This window comes from Microcaecilia unicolor, chromosome 6 (assembly GCF_901765095.1).
Source record: "Microcaecilia unicolor chromosome 6, aMicUni1.1, whole genome shotgun sequence".
In the NCBI taxonomy this organism is placed as follows: Eukaryota; Metazoa; Chordata; class Amphibia; order Gymnophiona; family Siphonopidae; genus Microcaecilia; species Microcaecilia unicolor.
In genome coordinates, this window is record NC_044036.1 from 49,463,049 (window position 1) to 49,489,563 (window position 26,515).

Below are 26,515 nucleotides of genomic sequence, written 5' to 3' on the forward strand. Positions count from 1 at the left end.
AGACTCCCAGCACCTGAATTCTGCAATCAGATTTAATGCAAATACTTTTAAAACTTATTTTTAGCACTTTTAAAATTTCAAGTTCTCTTTAATTTGAATGCTGTTCAAGCTCTAAAGCTCACCCTAACTTGAAGAGCCTGCCTGCCTCAATGAATACTGCTGTGTTGCGTTGCTTTCACTTCCGGTTTGCCATGAAAAGGAGGGCAGGGGAGATAGGAGAATCACAACTTTAGGTAAATGATTTTGCAAGTGAGTGGAAGGCAGGGAACGGCAGGGCAGTGGCGCCCCTCGAAGGCAGGTGCCCCCCTGCCGTGCTTACCCCACTTACTGCATTGGCACGGCCCTGGTGGGAATGATAAAAATGGGTGCTGAACACGCGAGTAAGGGTTAGGATTTAAAAAGCGAAATCAAAAAGGTGTGCTTTTAGCCTAGATTTGAAGACAGCCAGAGCTTGACTAACAATTAGTTTGTGCTAAATTTGTTAACACACCTTAGTAAAAGGATGCCATTGTTTATGTTTACCAAACTATGGGGCTCTTTTACTAAACCACGCTACTGGTTTCCAACATGGCAAAAGAGAGAAAGCAAAAGAAGTCCTATATAATTCATCCTACACAGGGACCATAAGAGCAGTTTATATTAATTATGCTATGTAAGGTCAAAGAAGAACAGATGGGGACAGCGAAAGTTGTGAGAACAAAACAAAGCAGAACAGAATTCAGATCCAGAGCTGTTGCATCCTAACTGATGCAGGTCAGACCCCAAACACCTGCAATTAAAAGAAGGCTTTTAGACTGGCCTTGAATTTTGCATAGGATGTCACTCTATGGATACAGTAAGGAAGAGAATTCCAATGAAATGGAGTGAGTATATAGAATTCTGATTCAAGGCATGCATGATATAGGGAGGGGGGCTGATAAACAATTGTCACTTTATAATCACAAGATTCTAGTAGGATTATAGGGAATTTGGACATTAGAAAAATAGGCAGGCTGGTCTGAGTGTAGGGTTTTAAATGTTAGGACCAAAATTAAACTGTTGCGCACATATTCATACTTTGTCCTCTGTAGCTCAATCCTTTTTTGAGGGAAAATGTTATTGTATTGTTGTTCTACTCTTTTTTTCATGTTTTATGAAAAGAATCTTTTTTGAAATTGTTGCTATTGTTTTTTTTAGTTGGGTGTTTTCTCCCTTTAGGTTGATAGTTTTTTTTTTACCTTTTTCTCCATTGTTTTGAATTTTTGAAGTTTTTGTATTGGGTGTATGGAGATACTGTGAAGTTTTGGGTATGATTAGAGCTGACCAATGATATGATGGGTATAGTGTGGTAGGGTATAGTGAAGTTTGTTAAACCAACCCTGGGACTTTGAGATTGTTGCTCTTTTTATAAAATCTTCTGATTCATACATATTGGTTTGTTGTTTTTGTTTTGTTACATTTTTACCCCACGCTTTCCCACTCATGGCAGGCTCAATGCGGCGGGCAATGGAGGGTTAAGTGACTTGCTCAGAATCACAAGGAGCTGCCTGTGCTGGGAATCAAACTCAGTTCCTCAGGACCAAAGTCCACCACCCTAACCACTAGGCCACTCCTCCTGGTTGATGAAGAGAGTAAAACTATACGTTTTCTTTAGCAGACTATATTTGTTCTATATTTTATGAGTGATTTTTAGTCTGTTGTCTTCAGTAATAGTAATATTCTAGTTTCAATTACCTTAATATTGACTGGATAAATGTAACATCAAGGAATGTCAGGGAAGTAAAGTTCCTAGTTGAAATCAAGGATTGTTCTACGGAGCAGCAGCTGGCTCAGGAACCAAGATCTAGTCCTTAGTAGGCCACATGATTTTGTGCAAGAGGTAACAATGCTGGGGCCACTTGACAACAGTGATCATAAAACTTGATCAGATTTGATTTAATAACTGAAGCACAGGAAATCCAATACATTAGCATCAAAATGGATACTATGATAAAATGAGGGAAATGATTAAAAAAAAAAAAAGAGAGGAGCAGCTGCAAAGGTCAAAAATGTATATTAGGCATGGATATATTTTAAAAGTACCACACTGGAAGCCCAGACCAGATGCATTCCACGTATTATAAAAGGAGGAAGAAAGGCCAAAGGACAGCTGGCATGGTTAAAAAGTGAGATGAATGAGGCTATTACAGCTAAAAGAACATCCTTCAGAAAATGAAAGAAGGATCCAACTGAAAATAATAGGAAACAGCATAAGGAATGGCAAGCAGGGGCGTAGCTACGGGTGGGCCTGGCTGGGCCCAGGCCCACCCAATTTCAGCCCAGGCCCGCCCAGCGCCAGCCCCAGCACCCATTGCCGGCCACTGCTGCTTTTCCTGTTGAGCAGTAGGAGGAGCCCTGTTTCCTGGGTTTTGGAGGTCTCACACAATCCACCACAAGTGTACCAGTTAGAGTGAGACACAGACCTGGGTTCCCTTCTCTACAGTGCACTGCACTAAGCACTAGTCTACTCCAGAGACCTGCTTTCTGCTCTAATAGGACTGGCCATAACATCTGAAGCTGTCATATAGGTTGGTATGTACTATTTCTTTTACATCTTTGGGGGGTGGGTGTGAGAGCAACACTGAACATTGGGGGAGTAAGGGGTTCATGTCTTAATCACTCCAGTGGTCTTCTGGTCATTTAGGACACCTTTTTGTGACTTAGTCGTGATTTGAAACAGGTCTAGACCAAAACATCTAACTTTTAGCCCTGGAAGTTTTTGCCTTGTTCCATTATGGCAGAAAAACATTCAAGTTTTGGGAATGCCCAAATCCTACCGCTGACATGTCCCCAGTGCATTTTTTCTAGCGAAAAAGTTGCCGGTACTCAAATGCCAGGCCACCCTTCAGAGTTGGGGTGATCACTCAGGGACCCACCCCACAATAGCCAGGCCCCCTGCAACCAGCCACAGAATCTATGACAAGGCAGAATTGGTATGTAGGGCCTGAGCTCTTTCATTAAAACTTGGGGACCATGGGTCAATTTTAGCAGACAACGGAAAAGGTGCCGGTACTCAGTACCCCCTCAAAAAAAAGCCCTGCATGTCCCTAACATGCCCCCTTGTAATTTGCATGTGTTGCAGAGAAAAACGTCTCAAATAAAAGTTTTGAAATTCGCAATTTGTACGTTTTCGGAGAAAAACATCCAAATGCCATTTTATGCTGTTTTTGAGAATTTTTCTCTTTTGAAAACGAGCCCCTGTGAGATCATGTGCTAAAAATATGAATCATACTGCTCAACTGAATAATTTTAGAAGAATCAACTTTTCATCAAACAGAAAGATGGAGAGATGTCTCATATTATTCTAACCTGTCACAGTCTACAGGATACTTTAACATAAGACAATTCTTTTACCCAGCTGAAATTCTTTAGCATTATAAGTTCAATGTACAATAAAACACTGTGTTTAATCTATAATGCTCACAGGTTCTCCCTATGGAGTTTGGAATGAGCAAATCTTACTTAAAAGTATTGTATACCGTTTAAGACAAATAAAATTAAATTATATCTTTGTCTCTTTCCACAAAAGGAGCTTCTAGCACAATACCTTTTTTCAGATCTATATATAATCCTGCCATATGGTTCATTCAAATTCTATTTAATCTCCAAAGGTACTATAAAGGCAAAAGTCTGCCGTTCAGAATGATAGGCGATGTTTGTCACATGAAGAAAATATGCATTTTTACACAAGAAAAGAAATCTAGAGTTTGCAAGGAAAAAAAGGCACTAGACATAATCCTTCAGCACTGTCCTTTCAGCCCATGGAAATGCTTACAAATACCCATTCCCTGAAATATATGTATGTCTTTTATTTGCCCTTGGCAGCCTCAGACTTCATTGTATTTATTACTGCTCCAAGCAAAAGTACTGTTGAAACCACACAGCTTTCTCTGCATTATATGGAAAAAATTTTCATTATTTTGGAAATATTTCACACCTTAGGAAAAAAAAATAAAGAATTACATGTAGGTGGAACAAAACTACATTCTTTTACTCTATTAGACAGTAAGAAAAATTAAATTCCTGCCCAATTTGTACTTACATGCAGAACTGTCTAAGCGCATTCTATAATGTGATGTGCATAAATTCTAAGTTGCATAGTTGACACAGGGTTGTGGCCATAGACACAGAATGGGTGGGACATGAGCATTACTAAAATCTATGCAATTTTGTTATAGAATACACCCAGTTTGCGCCTAATTTAGGCATCCAGATTTACACCAGGTTTTATTTGGCGTAACCGCCTGTGACTAAATTTAGTCATGTTGATGGGCACTTGATTTATTCTATAAACTGTGTGGAAATGTAGGCTTATTCTATAAAGCACACCTAAATTTAGGTCTACTTTATAGAATACGCCAAGGTGTATTTCATTTTGGCGCCAATTTTTTAGGTATGATATATCGAATCTAATCCTATGTGTGTGATGGATTTGAGGTATGAGACATCAGGGTTTAGGAGGTGATCCTTTAATAACTAGACTGGCTAACTTTGGGGGAGATATAGGGAAAATCATCACAGGGCAGTTGTGATTGAAGGCTCAGGAAATCAGATCCCAAAACTGATTCCAACTGAACTGAAAACCCAGAAAGTAAAGGAGGAAATTGTCAGGCAAAAAAGATATTTAAAATTATTTGAAACATACTTTTTTCTTTCAGTCAACAAACAAATCTAAAATATTAATATATATTGAGGCTGTTCATCCATGAACCACTATTTAAATTACATAAATTTTGGCTTATTTTATTGTGTATGTTTAATTTGTAATCTGCTGAGGATAGCAAAGATCATGCAGAATATAAGTATTTTAAATAAAAAAATAACTGAGGCAGGCTAACACAAATATTTTGGTATGTGCCCTAATCATTTCCATTTCCTTTAATATATATACAATAATAATATAAGTCGGTGAAACAAAACACAAATCTATGTGCACAATGAAATGCAATTTCAACTTGATGAGTCCTAAAAGTGCAATTATATGCAAATCTGCTTTCACTGTTCTCCAACTAATTGCTTAACTGTAATTCCTCTATTTACCTATAAAAGGTCTTCTAATCATTGTAACACAATGAAGCGAAAGACTCAGTAGAATTTTAGCCTTGTGGGCGGTTGTCTAATATTTACTTTTTCACATTACAGTATAGGTTTTTCCTTATTAATAAGTGTTACTCCATATGGACATAACTTACAGCACATATTGAACATGACCAGAAAATCTAAGTGGGTCTTTTACTAATGGTGTATGGTGTCACTGGACCCATTTTACTCCTGAGGGCTGTGTGGCAGAAAATGTCCATTAATGCCAGTTCAAAACAAGCCAAAAAGCACACAAAGACCGAATAGAAAAGAAACATAGAAACATGACGGCAGATAAAGGCCATATGACCCATCCAGTCTGCTCATCCTCTGTAACCCCTAATTCTTCCTGTTCCTAAGCAATCCCACATGTTTATCCCATGCTTTTTTAAATTCTGGAACAGTCCAACATAGAAACATAGAAACGTGACGGCAGATAAAGGCCATATGACCCATCCAGTCTGCTCATCCTCTGTAACCCCTAATTCTTCCTGTTCCTAAGCGATCCCACATGCTTATCCCATGCCTTTTTAAATTCTGGAACAGTCCTCGACTCCACCACCTTCACCGGGAGGCAAAGTTAGTTCCTTTGAAATCCAGGACCTTCAATCTCGAATGAGTCCTCTCCTCTGTTTTAATATTGAACCATACCATACGATGATCACTAGATGCCAAATGGTTTGCCACCTTGACGTCAGAAACATACTCTCCATTTGTAAGCACCAGGTCCAGAACAGCTCCATCCCGCGTCGGTTCCATTACCGACTGCTGGAACAATTCTTCCTGTAGGGAATCTAAGATCTCTTTGCTTCTAGATGATCCCGCAGCCGGGACACCCCAATCAACATCCGGCATATTGAAGTAACCTATCAGTAGTACTTCCCCTTTCCTAGCTATCTTGAGGATGTCTTCAATTAAGTACCTGTCCATTTCCTCCGACTGTGAGGGAGGTCTGTATATTACTCCAATATAGATACATTTTCCTTTCTCTCTTTCCAGTTTAACCCATAGCACTTCTTCCATACTCCACATGTCCTGCAGTTCTGTCACTTGGATATCATTCTTCGCATATAATGCCACACCTCTACCCTTTTTTCCTACTCTGTCCTTCCTGAATAGATTATAGCCAGGTCATAGGCGTAGACTGGGGGGGGGGGGGCGAGGGGGGGCAATGCCCCCCCAAACGACGACGAGGCACCGCCGCGCCATTAGTTTAAAAAAAAAACACATGCAGGCACGCGCTCCTCTCCATCTGCTTGGCTTCCCTGCCCTCTCTGTCTGCGTCCCGCCTTCCTCTGACGTCAGAGGAAGGCGGGACGCAGACAGAGAGGGCAGGGAAGCCAAGTGGACGGAGAGGAGCATGTCCGTCTACCCCTCTCTCTTCCTCCCTCCCTCCGGCGCAGGCAGCAGTCTTTCTCAGCATTCCTGGCAGCGGTAGCAATGTGCACACTGCCTTCGGCTCTGCCCCAAAGCCTTCTCTTCAAGTTCCTGTTCCCGCATAGGTGGGAACAGGAACTTGAAGAGAAGGCTTCCGGGGCAGACCGAAGGCAGCATGTACATCGCTACCGCTGCCAGGAACGCTGAAAAAGCTGAAGACTGTTGCCTGCGCTGGAGGGAGGGAGGAAGAGAGTGGGTAAACGGAGTCATGATCTTGGACCTCGCGGGGGGGGGGCAGTAGAAGGAAGATGGATGGAACTGGGAGGGGTGGGGAGCAGAGGGAAGATGGATGGTACTGGGAGGGGTGGGGAGCAGAGGGAAGGAGCAAGAGATGGATGGAACTGGGAGGGGTGGGGAGCAGAGGGATGGACCAGGAGATGGATGGGATTGGGAGAGGTCAGGCACAGCAGAGGGAAGGAGCAGAAGATGGATGGGACGGAGGGATGGTGAGCAGAGGGAAGGAACAGAAGATGGATGGGACTGAGAGGGGTGGGGAGCAGAGGGAAGGAGCAAGAGATGGATGGGACTGGGAGGGTGGGGAGCAGAGGGAAGCCTACTGGAAAGAAGACACTGCATAAAACAGAAGACACTGGGACCAAAGCGAATAGAAAAACTAAATGATCAGACAACAAAGGTAGATAAAAGTATTTTATTCATAATTTATTAATTGAAATGTCAGCTTTTTGAAATGTGCATCTGTGATATTTTGCCTGTAAATTTCAATTCCTTCCTCCATATTAGCATATTCATTTGCATATGTATATATGAAAATTATATGCTAATATGCCCCACCCATTCTTTGCCCCCCCAAATGAAACAGTCAAACTACGCCTATGAGCCAGGTATAGCAACATCCCAGTCATGGTTCTCTGTGAACCACGTCTCCGTGACCACCACTAAATCCAAGTTCGCTTCCATCATTGTAGCCTCAAGATCTAGAAGTTTGTTTCCCATACTACGAGCATTGGTATACAAGGCTCTCCAGAATTTACTCTTTTTATTCACTTCTATAGAGGCATTTGATGTCCTACCTTCCTTGGGGTTAATTATGGCTTCGTGGCCTTTTATACCCATCCCCATCAATTTTAGTTTAAAGCCCTCTTTAGTACTTTAACCAGCCTGTTGCTAAAGACACTCCTTCCCTTCCTTGACAGATGGACACCATCGCCGCTCAGTACCTCTTAGAAAATCATTCCATGGTCTAGGAAACCAAAGCACTCTTGTTGGCACCAACCCCGCAGCCACGCATTTATCTCCAAGATGCGAGCTTCTCTCATTCGACCTTTACCGTTGATAGGGAGGATCGATGAGAACACCGCCTGCGCACCTAGATGCTTCACCTGACCCAAAGCCATGAAGTCTCATATGATACATTCAGTAGGATACTTAGCTGTATCATTTGTGCTAACATGGATGAGTAGCATAGGAGCGTGGTCCGTAGGCTTGATGAGTCTAGGCAATCTTTCCACAATATCGTAAATCTTGGCACCAGGTAGACAGCACACCTCTCTGGACAACATATCTGGCCGGCAGATGGGCGCTTCGGTACCCCTGAGAAATGAATCTCCAACCACCACTACCTTTCGCTTTCTTTGGGCCAATTGTCCAGCTGGTTCCAAGAGAGGGTTCCAAGTACACCAAGAAACCAAAACAAGCCAAGAAGCACAAAAAGACCTCCAGGAACATCTTGCAAAGACCTGACATGGGCCATGTTTTGGCACCAAGTGCCTGCGTCAGGGGTTGCAAAAAGGGTCTATATTGATGAATATCACAAAATCACCATTGTAAATGGTACAAATTTAATCCCTCATTCTTCTCTCGCTATTTTATTTAGCGCTTGATAGTCGCATACATAACTTGTCCTGCTGAAAGACAGGGGATAAAACCACTCTTTGAAACAATGTGGTCCTGTTTGCAACAGGGGTGTAGCCAGACAGCAGATTTTGGGTGGGCCTAGGCAAGAAGTGGGTGGGTACCAAGCGTTCACACCCTCCCACAAAAAAAATATCTCAGCTGTTGGGAAAATGCTTCTCTCCACTTTGGCAGTCTGCAGCAGGCATGTGGTGAAAACTGAGCATGCGCAGGTGCCAGTATCATGGAGAGCAGCGTTTTTGTTATCATCAGGGGGACGTTTTCAGCTGGTGGAGCTTAGGATCCCCACTAGCTACTGCTAAACATGTAGTACTGTTGGGTGAGCCTGAGCCCTAAGTGGGTGGGCCCCGGCCCACCTAGGCCAACCTGTAGCTACACCACTGGTTTGCAAAAAGCATTGTCAGAAAACAAAAAACCAGCAAAACACTAATGCCGGTTAACATGCACTAAGTGTTAAGATTATTTTGCATCACTCATTTGAGTACGTACAATTATAAAACATTCATAATCTTTAATTATGAAACACACTTGGTTTTCATCATTTCCAAACAGAATTTAAATATGTAAATATGTTCAATATTTTTCAGTACCACATACAAATAATACATCAGCTATTACTGATGTGTTATTTTCTGATGTTAGTTGTTGGTCATTTTTCAAAGGAAGTCACATGTGCTTGTTTTATTATAATTTGTGTTTAATATCTGGCTTAAGATTGCTTTGTATTATTTTTGCAGCTCCTGTGGTCTTCTGTGCCAAACCCTGTGTGCCACTGCCTGTTTGGCTGCTAACCCCATTGAGGTGGCGGTAAGGGCTCCTGCGGTAACCTGGGGGTAACCATATGGGCGTCTCTATCATTAGCGCATGCAAATTTTTAGCGCACGCTGAAAAGTTAGCGTGCCTACGATGCAGTTTAGTAAACAGGGCCATGAGTATGCTGCTATTTTCCCTTCTCGTAGCTGTCTTTAAAAAAGTAGATCACTTGCTTGCTACTTTTTTTTTTTTAACAGAATAAGATTCCATGTATTGCTCTGAGGACAAGAAATCGAATAAAAAGAGGAGGCGGAATAGCTATTATTTACAAACCCGAATTCACCATCACAATCATAGGTGAATGTACCTCACCACAACTTGAAATTGCATCGACAAGAATTAATCATCCAAACCTAATAGGACACCTTAACACAATCCTATTCTACAGGCCACCAGGAAAATGGCAAGACTCCCAAACAGAACTTATGGATTTCATCTCGAACTCCTGCATATCTGCCTCAAACATCCTCATACTAGGAGACATCAACCTACACCTAGAAGATGACACCTCACCAAGCACACGAGAATGCAAAGAATTCCTAAAACTCTGGGATCTGCAAGTACCCAACACGCAACCAACACACAAAAAAGGACACACACTAGATATCATAACAAACAAATTCGAACCGGACTCAACCATCATACTCACTGACACAAGATGGACACCCACACTATGGTCAGACCACCATAAAGCAAACGTCTCTCTCTGCTGGCGAAAAACACTCATAAACACAATCAATAAATAGAAGCGAACAACATACACAACGAGAGGAAAAATAGACCCCACAATATTCTGGCAACAGACCTACCTGAACGAATGTCAACAAACGCTGACACCATCCAATTCCTCCAAGAATGGGACGATTTATGTACAACAACATTAGACAAAATCGCCCCAATACAAACCAGAACATCTCACAGGAAAAAAGCAAATCCATGGTTCACCGAAGAGCTGAAAAAACTTAAAACACAAGTCAGGAAATTAGAATGAGAATGGAACAAAAAGAAAGACGAACAGACACTAAACGCCTGGAAATCACTTTGGAGAAAATACAAATATACCATAAAACAGACCAAAAGACTACACTACAAAACAATAATAGGACCTAACTACAAAGACACACATAAACTCTTCAACCTTGTGAACAAGCTGTTAGACACCACACCAGTCACAAACAACAGCAAAGATCTACCAGATGTTGACAACCTTTGCGAAATACTTCAAGGAGAAAATTACACAACTACGACTCAAAATACCCACTAGCTCTATTGAGTATGCCACACTCTTAGAATGTCTAGATCCAGAAGAAGGAATACACCCAGCAGACAGAACCTGGACCGAATTCGAAATACTATCAGAAGACCTCATCTCTGAAACTCTCAAAAGATATGCCAAATCCCACTGCAAACTAGACAAATGCCCAAACAACCTCATGAAATCTGCTCCTCAACAATTCAAAATAGACCTAACGAACCATGTAAACTTCATGCTACAAAACGGTCTTTTCCCAAAAGAAAAAGGAAAAATCTTACTCACCCCAATACCTAAAGATACAAAGAAAAGCACGAATGAATTAACCAATTACAGGCCAGTAGCATCCATACCACTAATAACCAAAATAACCGAAGGAATGGTAACTAAACAACTCACTAACTATCTAAACAAACACTCAATATTGCATGATGCCCAATCAGGATTCCGGTCGAATCATAGCACAGAAACAGTATTAGTCACCCTTATGACTAAATTTGAACAAATAATTGCGACTGGCAACAATATACTCCTCCTACAATTTGACATGTCAAGTGCCTTCGATATGGTAGACCACGGAACCCTATTACACATACTTGAATACTTCGGCATTGGAGGAAATGTCCTAAATTGGTTCAAGGAGTTCCTAACCCAACGTTCGTATCAAGTCACATCAAATTCAACCACATCTAAAGCATGGACACCTGAATGTGGAGTACCACAAGGATCACCTCTTTCACCAACCATTTTCAACCTAATGATGATCCCTCTGGCAAAACTCCTATCAAACCATAACCTCAACCCTTATATATATGCTGATGATGTGACAATATACATCCCTTTCAAACAAGACATTAACGAAATCTTCAACGAAATCAATAAAAGCCTACACATCATGAACACATGGGCAGATGCATTCTGTCTGAAATTAAATGCTGAAAAAACTCAATGCCTGATACTCACCTCCCAATACAACACAAAGGAATTCACCGCTATAAACACACCAAACCTAAACCTTCCAATCTCAGAAACGCTCAAAATCCTTGGAGTCACTATCGACCGCCACCTAACACTCGAAACTCACGCAAACAACACAACTAAAAAGATGTTTTACTGCATGTGGAAATTGAAAAGGATAAGACCATTCTTCCCAAGATCCGTCTTTCGCAGCCTAGTGCAATCCCTCGTACTCAGCCACCTGGACTACTGCAACTCACTATACGCAGGTTGCAAAGAGCATACACTGAGGAAACTTCAAACAGCCCAAAATACGGCAGCCAGACTCATCTTTGGAAAGCCAAAATATGAGAGTGCAAAACCATTACGAGAGAAACTGCACTGGCTTCCACTCAAGGAACGCGTCACTTTTAAAGTATGCACATTAGTTCACAAAATCATCCACGGCGAAGCCCCAGCCTAAATGTCTGAGCTAATAGACTTACCACCCAGAAACGCCAAAAGATCATCCCGAACCTTCCTCAACCTCCACTTCCCCAATTGCAAGGGCTTGAAATTCAAGATGCTACACGCGTCAACCTTTTCTCACATGAGCACGCAGTTTTGGAATACACTGCCACGCAACTTAAGAACAATCCACGAGCAAGCTTCCTTCCGCAGATCATTGAAGACCCATCTTTTTGAAAAAATTTACGGAAAGAGCCAAAACACATAAAATCCACACTTACTGTTTAGTAATGCACTATAAATCCACTTCTGAACTCTCATCCCCCGTAATCCACTTCTGAACTCTCATCCCCCGTAATCCCACATCACTCATACCTTTACTCACAGAAATATGTATACCATATATCTTTATGCCTTTATATTGCCCTTCAAGCTCCCATTGTCTCCTTCCAATGGTCAATGTTTGTGTTCCATTGTTGTACTCCTTAACGACACTTCGATTGTATCACATAATTCTGCACAATGTAATCCATAACCAATCTGTAACAAATTGTACTTCCATCATTCATTTCTTATTGTAAGCCACACTGAACCCGCAAAAAGGTGGGAAAATGTGGGATACAAATGCAATAAATAAAAATAAAAAATATGGTTGGATCGATTTTGCCAGTTTCAAGAAGTATCATACATATGTCCTTACATAGTAACATAGTAAATTATGGCAGATAAAGACCTGTACAGTTCATCCTGTCTGTCCAACAAGATAAACTCATTTTACATGGTATGCGGTACTTTATATGTATACCCGAGTTTGATTTGTCTTTGCCATTCTCAGGGTACAGACCATAGAAGTCTGCCCAGCACTCTTCTTGTACTAAAAGTTCGAAAGCTAATTTCAAAGCCCCTTAAAATTTACACTCAAGCTCTTCCATATCTATTCAGTTACAATCAGGGCATAGACCGTAGAAGTCTGCCCAGCACCGGTTTTGCTTCTCAATTACCGGCATCGCCACCCAATCTCTGCTAAGAATCCGTGGATACATTCCTTCTTACCATTTTATTGCACAAAGGAGCCCAGTGGTTTCTGGAAAGGTTGAGTATTGATCAGCCTTTTTGGCTGAGAGTGGAAGATCTCCTGCTCAGACTCATCCTCTTAATATATCTTCCAGGTATGCAGCTACCACAAAATTTTGGGGAGAATGTAGTCTTGAAAATGTAGTCGTGAAAGCCACAGTTCAGGCATTTTGGAGTTTAGCATCAGGTTTGAATCACAGGATTTAGTGTCACATACAGCATCCATTTAGTTTAGTCCTAGACTCTGCATTAATGGAAGGCCTTTCATGTGGAAGGACCAGTCCAACAAGGGCCTTTGGACACCGGGATGGCTTTATAATGTCCAGCAATTAAAATATGTTGAACTTCTCCAGCAAAAGTTTGGAATTCCATTGTTAAATTGGTTTAAATGGAGTCAGCGTCAGGATTCCCTGCAACCTGCAGGTTTAACGTTCACCAATCTCTATGCAGAATGAATTCTTGAATCAATGTCCAAAGAAATATTGGCCTTTCCAAATCCTGGTTCCCAGTTTTATCAATACATAGGCTATTTTACCCAGGTTAATAGTATAATGGTCATTTTAGAAGGGCTATTCATGTCTGAAACATGCATAAGCTGACACTTAAATGATTATCTTGCATAAATGTCTAAGTTCCCATTTTACAAAGCTAGGGTATACATAAAAGGCAAAAGGGCCCTTTTAGTAAGGTGTGCCGAAAAGTGGCCTTAGCTGGTGTAGGCACATGTTTTGGACGCGCGCAGGTCCATTTTTCAGTGCGTCTTGAAAAAAGACCTTTTTCTGTGGCCAAAACTGGATGTGAAGCAAAATTAAAACCAGTGTGCATCCAATTTCGGCCTAAGACCTTGCCATCACCCATTGACTGAGAGGTAAGGTCTCACGCGCTAACCAGGCGGTAAGCGTCATCGCACGTAAACTGCCGATTACTGCCGGGTAAGTGCCATGCGGTAGAAAATAGAAAATATTTTCTACCATGTGTTTTAGACACGCATCAAAAATGGAATTACCTCCCGGGGCATGCAGTAGCCGGGTGGTAGGTCCAATTTGACGTACATTGGATGTGCGTAGGCACCTATGTGCCTTAGTAAAAGGGCCCCTAAATGCACGCAAATGGCAAAAGGTTTTGGTCTGGTCCAGGGGCGTAGCCAGACAACAGATTTTGGGTGGACCTAGGCAAGAAGTGGGTGGGCACCGAGTGTTCCCCCCCCCCCCCCCCACACCACCACCAAAAAAAAATCTCAGCTGGAGAGAAAATGCTTCTTTCCACCTTGACAGTCTGCAGCAGGCATGCACTGAAGGCTGAGCCTGCGCAGGTGCCAGTATCAAGGAAAGTAGTGTTTTCATTAACATCAGGGGGAGGTCTTCAGCTGGTGGAGCTGGGGATCCCCACCAACTACCACTAAACGTGTGCTACTGTTGGGTGGGTCTGAACCCTAAAGTGGGTGGGTCCTGGCCCACCCAGGCCCACCTGTGGCTACGCCACTGGTCTGGTCATGTTTTGAGCAGAACTAGGGGGTATCTAGAAAATACATGTGTATTCCACATCTTAGAAGGGGAATAAACTCGGATGTCCTAACCAATCGACGTCAAGATTTACTCTCACTACCGAGCACGATTAGGTTTTGTCAAACTGCTTGGATTGAGCATCACTGTACTGGAAGGATTAGAGGAGGTTGTAAACCTTAATCCCCAAGTGATTTTATCCCCCATAAAAGGCAAATTGGCAAGGCATACTAGTCTCTGTGACAGCACTGGGATAATACACATTAGTATCTCTAAAATGGCAACGATCAACGTGTATGTGCTGGTATAAACACCTTTATATGCTGGTTTTGAACCCATTGAAATTTTCAGTGTTGTTTTTTTTCTAAAATGGATGTTTATGCTGCCTGTAAATGTTCATTTCTCCTGTATTTTAGAACAGCCTGTATGTCAGCAGATTCTGTTCTAAAATACTAACTGAAACTCGAGACATCCTGACCCGGACATTTCAATTCTGACTTCTACATCTTCTCTAAAATGGGGCTGTATAAGTTTAATGGAGACTTGGGACAAGGATTTGGCTGGGGCAATCCTTCTGAAGCAATGGAAGATTTATTGGACAAGAGTTATTCGTATCACCCATAGTGCCTCTATAACACAATCAATGTATTTTCTAAGTCATAGAACTCTTTGGATCCTTTTGTCCCTTCCCTGTGAAATGCTCTTCACAAGGCCCTTCATTCTGAGCAGTCCTTTCCAAGGTTTAAATCTACTTAAATCCACTTTTTAAAATTAGCCTTTCTTTTTTTTTTACCTCCCCTGACGGCCCACTCCAGAATCACCACTAGTTTAGTTATTACTTATTCTACCCATTTGAATTTTTGAGTTTAATTTTTTTATCCTTCCCTGACAGTCCCAGTCCAGAATTAATGCCTGCTCGTCTCCCTCCCCCTTTCTTTCTTTCCTGTCAAATGTATTGTGGTTCCTTTCTGAAGTATTTTTAAAAACTTGTTATTGTACACCGCTCTGATTTGCTTGTGAAGGGTAGTATATCAAATTTTAATAAACTAAACTAAAATATTAAAGTGGCTAAGTTGTCACTGGATACACATCAGATCGTCTGGCACTGTGCAATGGACAAAGGTACCCTGTGCATGTCCTTTGGTAAGGCCTTTTAAGCTGCAGTAAAGACATATTTGTGCTTACTGCAGCTTAGTAAAAGGACACCTAAATAATGCTACATTTCAACCCCTTTATAAAATGTACGAGTACCCCTAAGTTGATCTGTGTCCTCCAGAGTGGTTAACACAACAGTAAAATAAAAATATAACATTTATCAGCATTAGCAATTTTTGTTTCTTGTCATTTTCCCCGGGATTCTATATATCACGCTGAGATTTCCGCATAGAAATCAAAGCATAGTCCATAACGATGCGCATAAGTTAATTAGTTAACAAGCTAATCAGTGCTGATAATTTGATGCCAACAACCAATTATTCAATACTTTTAAACTTTTCCCAAGCACACATCGAATTTTGTGATGTATATTAATGGGTTGTGAAGGATCTTCAGAATTAATGCATCCTGACTGCTAAATTCACAGTTTTCTTGCAGTCAGGTGCAAATCGTCATTGATCCTGTGATATATGTTTTTTTTTTTTTTTTTTAATTTGGGTGTACATCTATATATATAAAAGGCAACCCCAACGTTCTGAAGCCTCCACGGAAGTTGAGGCGCCCGAGATATCCGGTGTGCCCTGGAGTGTCTACACCGCCCTTGCGTCAAAACGTCATGACGCGTCAAAACGTCATGACGTTGAGGGCGGAGCTATTGACACTCGAGGGCCGAAATGGCCCACAGCGAACAAGGCAAGTAGCTTCAAGGGACGGAGGGAGGGCGAACAAGGCAAGTACCTTCGAGGGACGGAGGGAGGGGGCCCCTTGCTAGCGCCCGTTTCATTCCGCTCAGAAACGGGCATTTTTTCCTAGTTCTTTTATAAAACAATTTTCTACTTTTAGTGCTCTGTTCTTCAAAAGTCTCATAGTTCATTTCACAATTTGTTTCTTATTTGCCACAATACGTTAAATGTATTAATTTAATTAACTGTTAGCAAAATGCCAGACGTCAGGAACCTCAACTGACTTGGCCAGGTTTTGTGACTTGGTCAGGGCGGAGGTTCTTTGCAAACAACAGTAGACACATTACTTACAGTTTATATTGCTCTTATCTATATTTCTTTACAGTAGTCTTTATTTATTTATTTATTTGCTGCATTTGTACCCTACATTTTCCCACCTATTTGCAGGCTCAATGTGGTTTACACTATGTTGCAAAAGGTATAATCATAAACAGAGTAAGAGGTATGGTCTAATTTAACATGTTACTGTGTAAGAAAGTCTGCCTTCACAACATACTTTTCACTCTCCTGTTTCCGTCTTCTTGTATTAGCACTAATTGGCATTAATTAGAATTTATGTGCACTACTTGCTAAGCATATTCTGTAATGTGGTGAGCATAAATATAAGTCATATAGTAGAAAAGTGGGTGTGGAATGGGTGGGTTGTGGGCATTTTAAAAATCTATGCACATTGTTATAGAATACACCCACTCCATGCCTAATTTAGGACACGGGATTTACACTCGGTTTTACTTGGTGTAATTGGCTGTGTGGAAATTTAGGCTTATTCTATAAAGTACACCTAAATTAAAGCATACTTTATAGAATACGCCAAAGCAAATTTCATTTTGGCGGCAAGTTTTTAAGCATCGACATTAGCGCAAGGCAGCTGCTAGCACGGCTTAGTAAAGAGGGAGAGATAGAATCTGTGTTATTTTCAGAAATTTTCATTTTATTACAAATTCCAGACATTGTTTTCTTATAAATTACTGACCACACTCCTCCACAACAATGATAACATTAAAGTCTTTATTTTAGAAAGATATGCATTTGTAAATAGTGACATTTATACACAGAGAGTCACACTACACAGAGATTTCAAGGGGGTATGGTTTGGACATGGTTAGAGTGGGAGAAAATCTACATGTGTATTTCCCATTTTACAAAGGGAATTCAAGTTTATGGGAAGAAAAAATCCCCATCAAAGATGTATACCAGCTCAGAGATACACACAGGTGTTTTTTATTTGCATATACTACTATTAAACTATTAAACATTTCTATAGCACTACTAGACTTATGCAGCGCTGTACAAATTAACATGAAAAGACAGTCCCTGCTCAACAGAGCTTACAATCTAAATTGGACAGACAAACAGACAGCTAGGGGTGGGGAAATTGCAGTGGTAGGGGTGATAAGTGAGGGTGTTGAGTAAGAGAGTCAAGGTTAGGAGTCGAAAGCAGTAGCAAAGCCTAGACTTGAAGACAGCCAGAGACTGAGCCTGACGTACTGGCTCAGGGAGTCTATTCCAGGTATATATATATATATATATATATATATATATATATATATATATATATATATATAAACAAGGAAATTCTTTGCAAGAAAGCATGGTTTAGTTTCCAAAGAATTAATTCTAAAGAAACAAAAATGCAATCAATAACAGTTCACTATTTATAAGCTCTAAGATGGAAAACCCAGATCAAGCTAGATCAAAATAAAAGGAAGAAAGCAAAGAGCAGTACACCCTTACATAATTAAAAATTAAACTACCCCCTATCCATGGAGATGTTCATACATCAAGTTAAGAACCACTTTTAGTGTCCAGGAAAAAAATGCAATTGAATATGCTTAGAGAACTGATATGTTCTGTCTTCAAATTTTCTTTTTTTTTTCCATCTTTTTTTTATTGGTATAAATTTATCTTATATTACAACAAGCAAAAAAGAAAAAAAAAACAGATAATAAAACAACATTACATATCATGCTTGATTTACTTGTCTAACATCTGAAACTATCCCTATACCTTCCCGTCCCACCCTCCCCCTCCTCCCTCCCTCTCTCCCGTATCATGGTGGTGCTTCTTGCTGTTCTTTAAACTGTTCATAGGACTGCCATAATTTGCCAAAGGGTCCCATTCTTCCTCTTCTGATAGCTGTCAGTTTGGCCATTTGATACAAAAAGTCCACTCTCTGCAATACTTTTTGCATATCCGGCGACTGTTGTTTTTTCCAATTTCTTGCTATAGCAATTTTTGCCGCGACCAGATATTGTGTCGCCAGCTTATGCTGTACCCCCGTCGTTGAGCCCGGTTTGATATGGAGCAAACAATTTTCGGGCTTGCATGGGAAGGGTTGCTGAATCACTTTAGAAATTGTTGAGATAACTGTCTTCCAATATTCCATTATTCTGGGACATTCCCACCAGATGTGCATAAATGTTCCTTTCTCTCCACAATTTCGCCAACAGTCTGCCGATACCTCTGGATATATACGATGCAGTCTTTCTGGCGTATAATACCACCAGTAATATATCTTATATCCATTCTCGATTGCACTCTGAGCCAAAGATGGTTTAAAGAGATACCTATATCCTCTCTTCCAGCAGTCTTTAGTTATTGTAGTTTGCAATGCTGTTTCCCATCTATTCACATATATTGTTTGGGGGTCAGTATGACTTAACAACGCTAGATATAAACGCGATATGCTCCCTCTGCCCCCGCCCTTCTCTAGTGCATTTTCTAAAGATGTTTTTCCCAGTTCCAACTCCTCTCGTGCCTTGCTAAGGATATAATTACGGATACAACAGTAATAGACTTGATCTCTGGCTTGCAGCCCGTATTCCTCCTGCAATATTGGAAAGTCTACCACTTTGTCCTCATCCCATAATTGACCCAGAGTGTATAGCCCTGCACGTGCCCAATGTTTATAACTAATTTCTGACCCTCCAAGCGGAAACCCAGGAGCCCTCCCTATTCCTGTCTTGTGAAAGTATTTTCTTTCCGGAAACCATTTCCTCCTAATTTGATGCCATGTGGTTAGAATGTGCCTAATTCCTATGGGTACCCTTCTACTAAAACTCCCCAGCTCCTTTTCCGTTGACCATAGAATGTCTCCTATTTCTCTCATTCCCATCCATGCTCTTTCCCAGTGCAGCCATTTCTTAGTAACCGCCGGGTGCCAATCGGCTAAAATTCTTAATTGGGCAGCCTGGTAGTATAATAGGAAATTAGGCACTCCCATCCCTCCTCTCTCTTTTGGTTGGTACATAATATTGCGTTTCACCCTCGGTGGTCTCTTCCGCCATATAAAAGCAAACAGTTTTCTGTTTAAGTGCTTAAAAAAGCTTTGTGGGATAGGGATGGGTAATGCCATAAAGAGATATAGGATCTTTGGCAAAATAATCATTTTTATCGCATTAATGCGCCCCGTCCAGGATATATTTAAACCTTCCCATCTATCCAGTTCACCAAATAGTTCTTTCACTTTCTGAGGATAATTGGCCTCATACAATTCCTCCAACTTAGGGGTTACCTGTATTCCGAGATACCTTATAGACTTATTGGCCCATATAAAGGGGAGCTCAGCTTTGAGCCGTACTACCTCCTGCTTCGGTACTGTGAGATTTAGAATCTCTGTTTTATTAATATTTACCTTAAAGCCCGATTGTGCCCCATATTGTTTCATTATCTCTATAGCCTGCTTTATGGAGGTATCTGGGCTTGTCAGCGTCAACAGGATGTCGTCTGCAAATAACATTAGTTTATGTTCCCTTTTCCCACGCAGTATCCCCTTAACTCCTTCCTCCTTTCTGATAGTGCATGCTAATGGCTCCATTGTTAGTGCGAACAGCAATGGTGACACTGCACATCCTTGTCTAGTACCTCTCTTAAGATGTATTGGCTCAGAATAAGACCCATTTACTTTCAAAATCACCAGGGGAGCCTGATATAAGATCTGCAGCCATTTTAGAAATCTCCCCCCCACTCCAATCTTCTCAAGTGTCGCAAAGAGAAAAGGCCATTCTACTCGGTCGAACGCCTTTTCTGCGTCCACCGAGAGAACAACTGCCGGTACCTGTTCATCACCGACCTGCTGAATGAGATGTTGTAAGCACCTAGTATTGTCATATGCCTGACGTCCTGCAATAAATCCCACTTGATCCTCATGTACCAGTCTGGGCATCATCACCTGTAGTCTGCTAGCTAGTATTTTTGTAAATATTTTATAATCTACATTTAGTAGGGAGATAGGTCTATATGACCCACATTCTTGTGGGTCCTTCCCCGGCTTAAGCAGAAGAGTGACTGCCGCCAGCCGCCATGTATAAGGCAACTCTTGTGCCTGATCATACGCCAGAAACAGTCTCCACAAAAGTGGGGCCAACAGGGATGCATATAGCTTATAAAATCTTGCTGGATACCCATCAGGCCCTGGAGCCTTGGCATGTGGTAAATTTTTAATTGCTTCCTTTATCTCTTCTATTCCTATTGGCTCCGATAAGCGCTCTCTTTCTCCCTGTGTCAATTGTGGTAGCTCTACCCCCTGTAGATATGTAGTTATCTCCCCAGCTGTAGCGTCCACTTCTGATTTATAGAGGCTTGTGTAAAATTTATGGAATATCTCTTGTATATCCCCTGTTTCCGTGACTGCCTGGCCTTGTTGTGTTTTAATACTATGGATATGGTTTCGTGTCATCTGCTTTTTCAGCTTGTTTGCTAGCAATCTACTTGCTTTATCCCCCAGCTCATATTGCTCCTGTTGGACTTGTTGCAATTGACTCGCCATTTCTGCCAACTGCAGCTCATTAAGCTGCATTTTAAATTTATGAAGTTCATTCTGGAGATTTATATCTTCAGGTTTCGCCTTATGTTGCTGCTCTAGCTGGGCTATCCCCTTTCTAAGTTCTCTCTCTTTGGCTGCTTTTTGTTTAGTTAAGTGGGCCCTAAGGGAGATCAACTGCCCTCTCAATACCACCTTTAACCCCTCCCAAAGGCTCTCTGGGCGGACTTCTGCCACGTCATTAAACTCAATGTAATCTTTTATGTATTGTTCCACCTTTCCCACAGTCTCTGGGTCATGTAATAAAGCTTCATCCATCCTCCAGTACTTTCTACCTCCCTCTGAATGTCCACTCCCAATAGTCAGCTGGACTGGAGCATGGTCAGACCATATACGAATGCCTATTGATATTTTTTTTATAGCTCTGGTCACCAGCCCATCCCCAAGCCAGAGATCAATCCTTGAGTATGAATTATGTGGTGCTGAATAGTATGTATAGTCTTTTTCCTGCATGTGTGACACCCTCCATAAGTCTATTAGACCCCATCTATGCATAAAACTGGAGATCTTTTCTCTATCTTTTCTAGCATATCCCGCCTCCCCTTTTGAATTATCCATCATCGGGTTCAGGGTCAGATTGAAATCCCCACCCAATAATAATTGGCCTTGCATGTTTTCTTGTATCACTGTTTCAAGTTCTTCTATAAATTTACCTTGCCCTTCATTGGGTGCATACACTGTCATAAATGTATAGTGAGTATTATACAGTGAGGCTATCACCATAAGATATCTGCCTCCCTTATCTTCTACTGTTTTAATAATGCGCCATGGCAGTTTATCTGAGAAGGCCACCAACACTCCTCCCTTTTTATGATGTTGCCTGTTCGCAGCGTGGTACATTACTGGATATCTTTTGTAGGCTAACATTTTCTCATGACATTTTTTTACATGCGTTTCTTGCAGCATAATTATATCACCTTTCATTTTTAACAGTTCTGTATATATGCGCTTACGCTTAATGGGCGAATTGAGGCCCTTAACATTCCATGTCACACATTGAAACATGTTATACATTTCTTTCCCCTATATGCTAGCCTAGTCAGCAACCACCAGATACTCCCCTCTAGACCCCCCCCCTCCCCTCCCCCCCCTTCCCCCCCTTTCACACAAAGGGCATGACCCATTCTCCTTTGGGCCCATGCCTCTAGCTGAGAGGAGTGACGTCATCTCCCGTCTCACAGCTCGCTCTAGTGACTTCTCCTTCCCCTCCTATTGACATAGTTCTTTGCCAACCTGTTCCAGTGATCGATCATCCAGTCATTCTGTTGTCCATCTCATTTTCCCGTTCGTGAATGCACTTGCTTGCCCGATAGTTGCCGTCGGAGGCGCCCTCGGCCTTGTGATACCCTTTGCCATTTAGGTTTTGGAGGGCAGACTACCGCTCCTTGCCCATCCTGTGGAGGATCCTCTGCCGTCTCCCTTCGTTTCAGATACTCCTGCGCTTCCTCAATTGATGCCACTCTCCTTTGCTTTCCCTCTTGAAAAAAGGTTAGGGCAAATGGGTACTGCCATTTATATGATATTCCTTCATCTCTCAGCTGTGCAGTCAACGGACGGAGTTCTCCCCTTCGTTTAAGGGTTAATGCTGATATGTCCTGGTATAGTTCAATCGGGTAGCTCTCCCAAGTTATAGGGGCCGCCCCTCTTGCCTTCTTCATCACTGCTTCTTTCACTGTGAAGTTTGTAAAGCATGCCACTATATCTTTCGGCTGGTTTTGTCTTCGTACACCCAATGCCCTATGGGCACGTTCAATGCTTATGGTTGTTTTATCATAGCATTCAGATTCATTAGATAATAATTGCGCTGCAATGGATCTCACCACCTCTTCACAATTGTTAAATTCAGGTACCTCAGGAACTCCCCGAATTCTTATATTGGAGCGTCTGCTTCTATTCTCTAGATCCTCCACTTTGTCTATGAGGTATCTAGCTTCATTTTTCCTCTCTTCCAATTGTTGCTCCATAGCTTTTAACGCTTCTCCCTGCTCCTCTTGCTCATTCTCTACCTCCAGGACTCGATTTCCCAGCTCAGTTATTTCCCCTCGCAGCTCCGCGCTCAGTTGGGCAAAGTCCCTTCGCACTTCTTTGAGGTCCGTTTTAATCTCTTGAAACCATGAGCAGAGCTTCGCCCATATTTCTGGTTCTACCTCCATTCTTTCATTTGAAGGCTCTTCGCGTGCTCGTTCTGTGTTTTCATGTTCTTCCCTCGTGCTGCGAGCGCCATTTTGTTCCGTTCTCCCTTTCTGTTGCTGATATGAGAACGCTGCTAAGTCCGGCAGTTTTGCCTTCGCTTGCGACATCATTTGATTTCGTTCTTATTCACCAGTCAGTCGCTATACTTTTCAGCCGATTGGAGGGGTAAGGATCGCTACTTAAATGCTTTTTTTAGTGCTGATCAGCGGGAGCTTCGTTCTCACTGCTCCATTCAGTAGCGTGACGTCACTTCCTCCCTGTCTTCAAATTTTCAAGGAAAACAAAGTTGGAACTCTAAGGATATCAGTGCCAAGAATTTGTTCCTGTATCCTGAGTCCATCTTGGCAGACATGGAAAGATTTTGGGGCCATTTTACTAAGCTGCGTAGGCACCTACATGCGTCCAACGTGTGTCAATTTTGATTTACCACTCGGCTACCGTGTGGCCCTTGAGGTAATTTAATTTTTGATGTGCGTCCGATAAGCGCCGGAAAATATTTTTATTTTCTGGCATGAGGGCAGTAATTGGCATTTTACGCGCTTAGACCATTACCACCCAGTTACCGTGTGAGACCTTACTGTTAGGTCAATGGCTGGCGGTAAGGTTTCAGACCCAAAATGGACGCCTGGCAATTTTCATTTTGCCACATGTCCATTTTCGGCAAAAATTTTAAAAAGGCATTTTTTTACAGGTGTGCTGAAAAATGATCCTGTGTGCGCCCAACACACGTGTCTACACTACCGCAGGCCATTTTTCAGCACGCCTTTGTAAAAGGGCCCCTTGGATTTTAGCTCCAACAAAAAGCAGTTTGGATGTTCTGTACAATAACTCCAATAAAGCCTTTTTATCTTGAAGAAATACAAAGGAAGCAACAATGTAGATGTACTTAAAACTTTCTCTTCAGACCTCTTCAATAAAGCAGACATATGAAACCTATCAGAAGAAACATCTGCGCAGAATTATTTTGAGACTGTCAATAGTTGGTTTAGATATTAAGGGGGGTCTTTTACTATGATGCGGTAGCATTTTTAGGTCATGGTAGAAATCAGCTTGTGGTAAACAGGCCGACCTAAATGTAGAGATCGCCGACCTTAGAGATGGGCGACCTCGGTTTTTGCCGATAATGGAAACCGAGGACGGCCATCTCAGAAACGACCAAATCCAAGCCATTTGGTAGTGGGAGGTGCCAGCATTTGTAGTGCACTGGTCCCCCTCACATGCCAGGACACCAACCGGGCACCCTAGGGGGCACTGCAGTGGACTTCAAAAATTGCTCCCAGGTGCATAGCTCCCTTACCTTGTGTGCTGGGCCCCCCAACCCACCACTACCATAGCCCATATGGATGAAGGGGGGCATCTAGATGTGGGTACCATGGGTTTGTGGTGGGTTTTGGAGGGCTCCCATTTACCACCACAAGTGTAACAGGTAGGGGGGGATGGGCCTGGGTCCGCCTGTCTGAAGTGCACTGCACCCACTAAAAACTGTTCAATGGACCTGCATACTGCTGTGATGGAGCTGGGTATGACATTTGGGGCTGGCATAGAGACTGGAAAAATGTGACTTGTTTTTGGTGGGAGGGGGCTGGTGACCACTGGGGGAGCACCTTTTTGAGGCTTGGTCTTGAAAAAAAAGGGACCAAGTAAAGTCGGCCAAATGCTCATCAGGGATGCCCTTCTTGTTTCCATTATCGGCCGAGGACGCCCATCTCTTAACCACGCCCCTGCCCACCTTCGATACACTGCCAACACGCCCCCTTGAACTTCGGCCGTCCCTGCGACAGAAAGCAGTTGTGGATGCCCAAAATCGGCTTTTGATTATGCCGATTTGGGCGACCTTAGGAGAAGAACGCCCATCTCCCGATTTGTGTCGGAAGATGGGTGCCCTTCTCCTTTGAAAATGAGCTGGATAGTTGAAAATGGGGTGTGGCCATAGATGTGGAATGGGTGGATGGTGGTCAATTCTAACATCTATGTGCGTGGAATACACCTGGTCTGCGCACAATTTAGGCATCAGCATTCATACCAAGTTTTACTTGCTGCAACTGGCAGTGACTAAATTTAGCATATTCCATAAACCGTACTTAAACTTAGGTTTATTCTATAAAGTATGCCTAAACTTAGATGTTATTTATAGACTATGCCTAGGCGTATTTTGTTTCAGCACCGATTTATTTATGTGTCATATATAAAATCTAGTCCATAGAGGCTGAAAATATGTATCTATATGTATAACATCTACATATTTGGGGCCACACCCCTGAAATGCCCTCACCCTACCCTTTTTGCTCTATATACAGAACCAGGTATATAGGTCCTTATTCTATACAGGTTTTGCTCCTAAATTTATGCTCTAAAATGTTTTGCTTATAATTTAGGAGCATAAATGTAGGAGCATAAATTATGCTTATAAATTATGATCATAAATTTTAGGATTGCAAATTTAGAAGCATAACCTAGAATAAGTCCCATGGAGGGGCATAATCGAAAGGGGCCCCCAAGTTTTCCGGAGGACGTCCTCGCAAGACGTCCCGGTGAAGGGGCGGGGAAGCCCGTATTATCGAAACAAGATGGGCGTCCATCTTTTGTTTCGATAATACGGTCGGGGACGCCCAAATCATGAAATTTAGGTCATCCTTAGAGATGGTTATCCTTAGAGATGGTCGTCCCCGGTTTTTGGCGATAATGGAAACCGAGGACGCCCATCTCAGAAATGACCAAATCCAAGCCATTTGGTTATGGGAGGAGCCAGCATTCGTAGTGCACTGGTTCCCCTGACATGCCAGGACACCAACCAGGCACCCTAGGGGGCACTGCAGTGGACTTCAGAAATTGCTCCCAGGTACATAGCTCCCTTACCTTGGGTGCTGAGCCCCCCAAAACCCACTCCCCACAACTGTACACCACTACCTTAGCCCTAAGGGGTGAAGGGGGGCACCTACATGTGGGTACAGTGGGTTTTGGTTGGGTTTTGAAGGGCTCACATTTACCACCACGAGTGTAACAGGGCCTGGGTCCGCCTGCCTGAAGTCCACTGCACCCACAAAAACTGCTCCAGGCACCTGCATACTGCTGTCAGGGAGATGGTATGATATTTGAAGCTGGCAAAAAATATTTAGAAAGTTTTTTTTGAGGGTGGGAGGGGGTTGGTGAC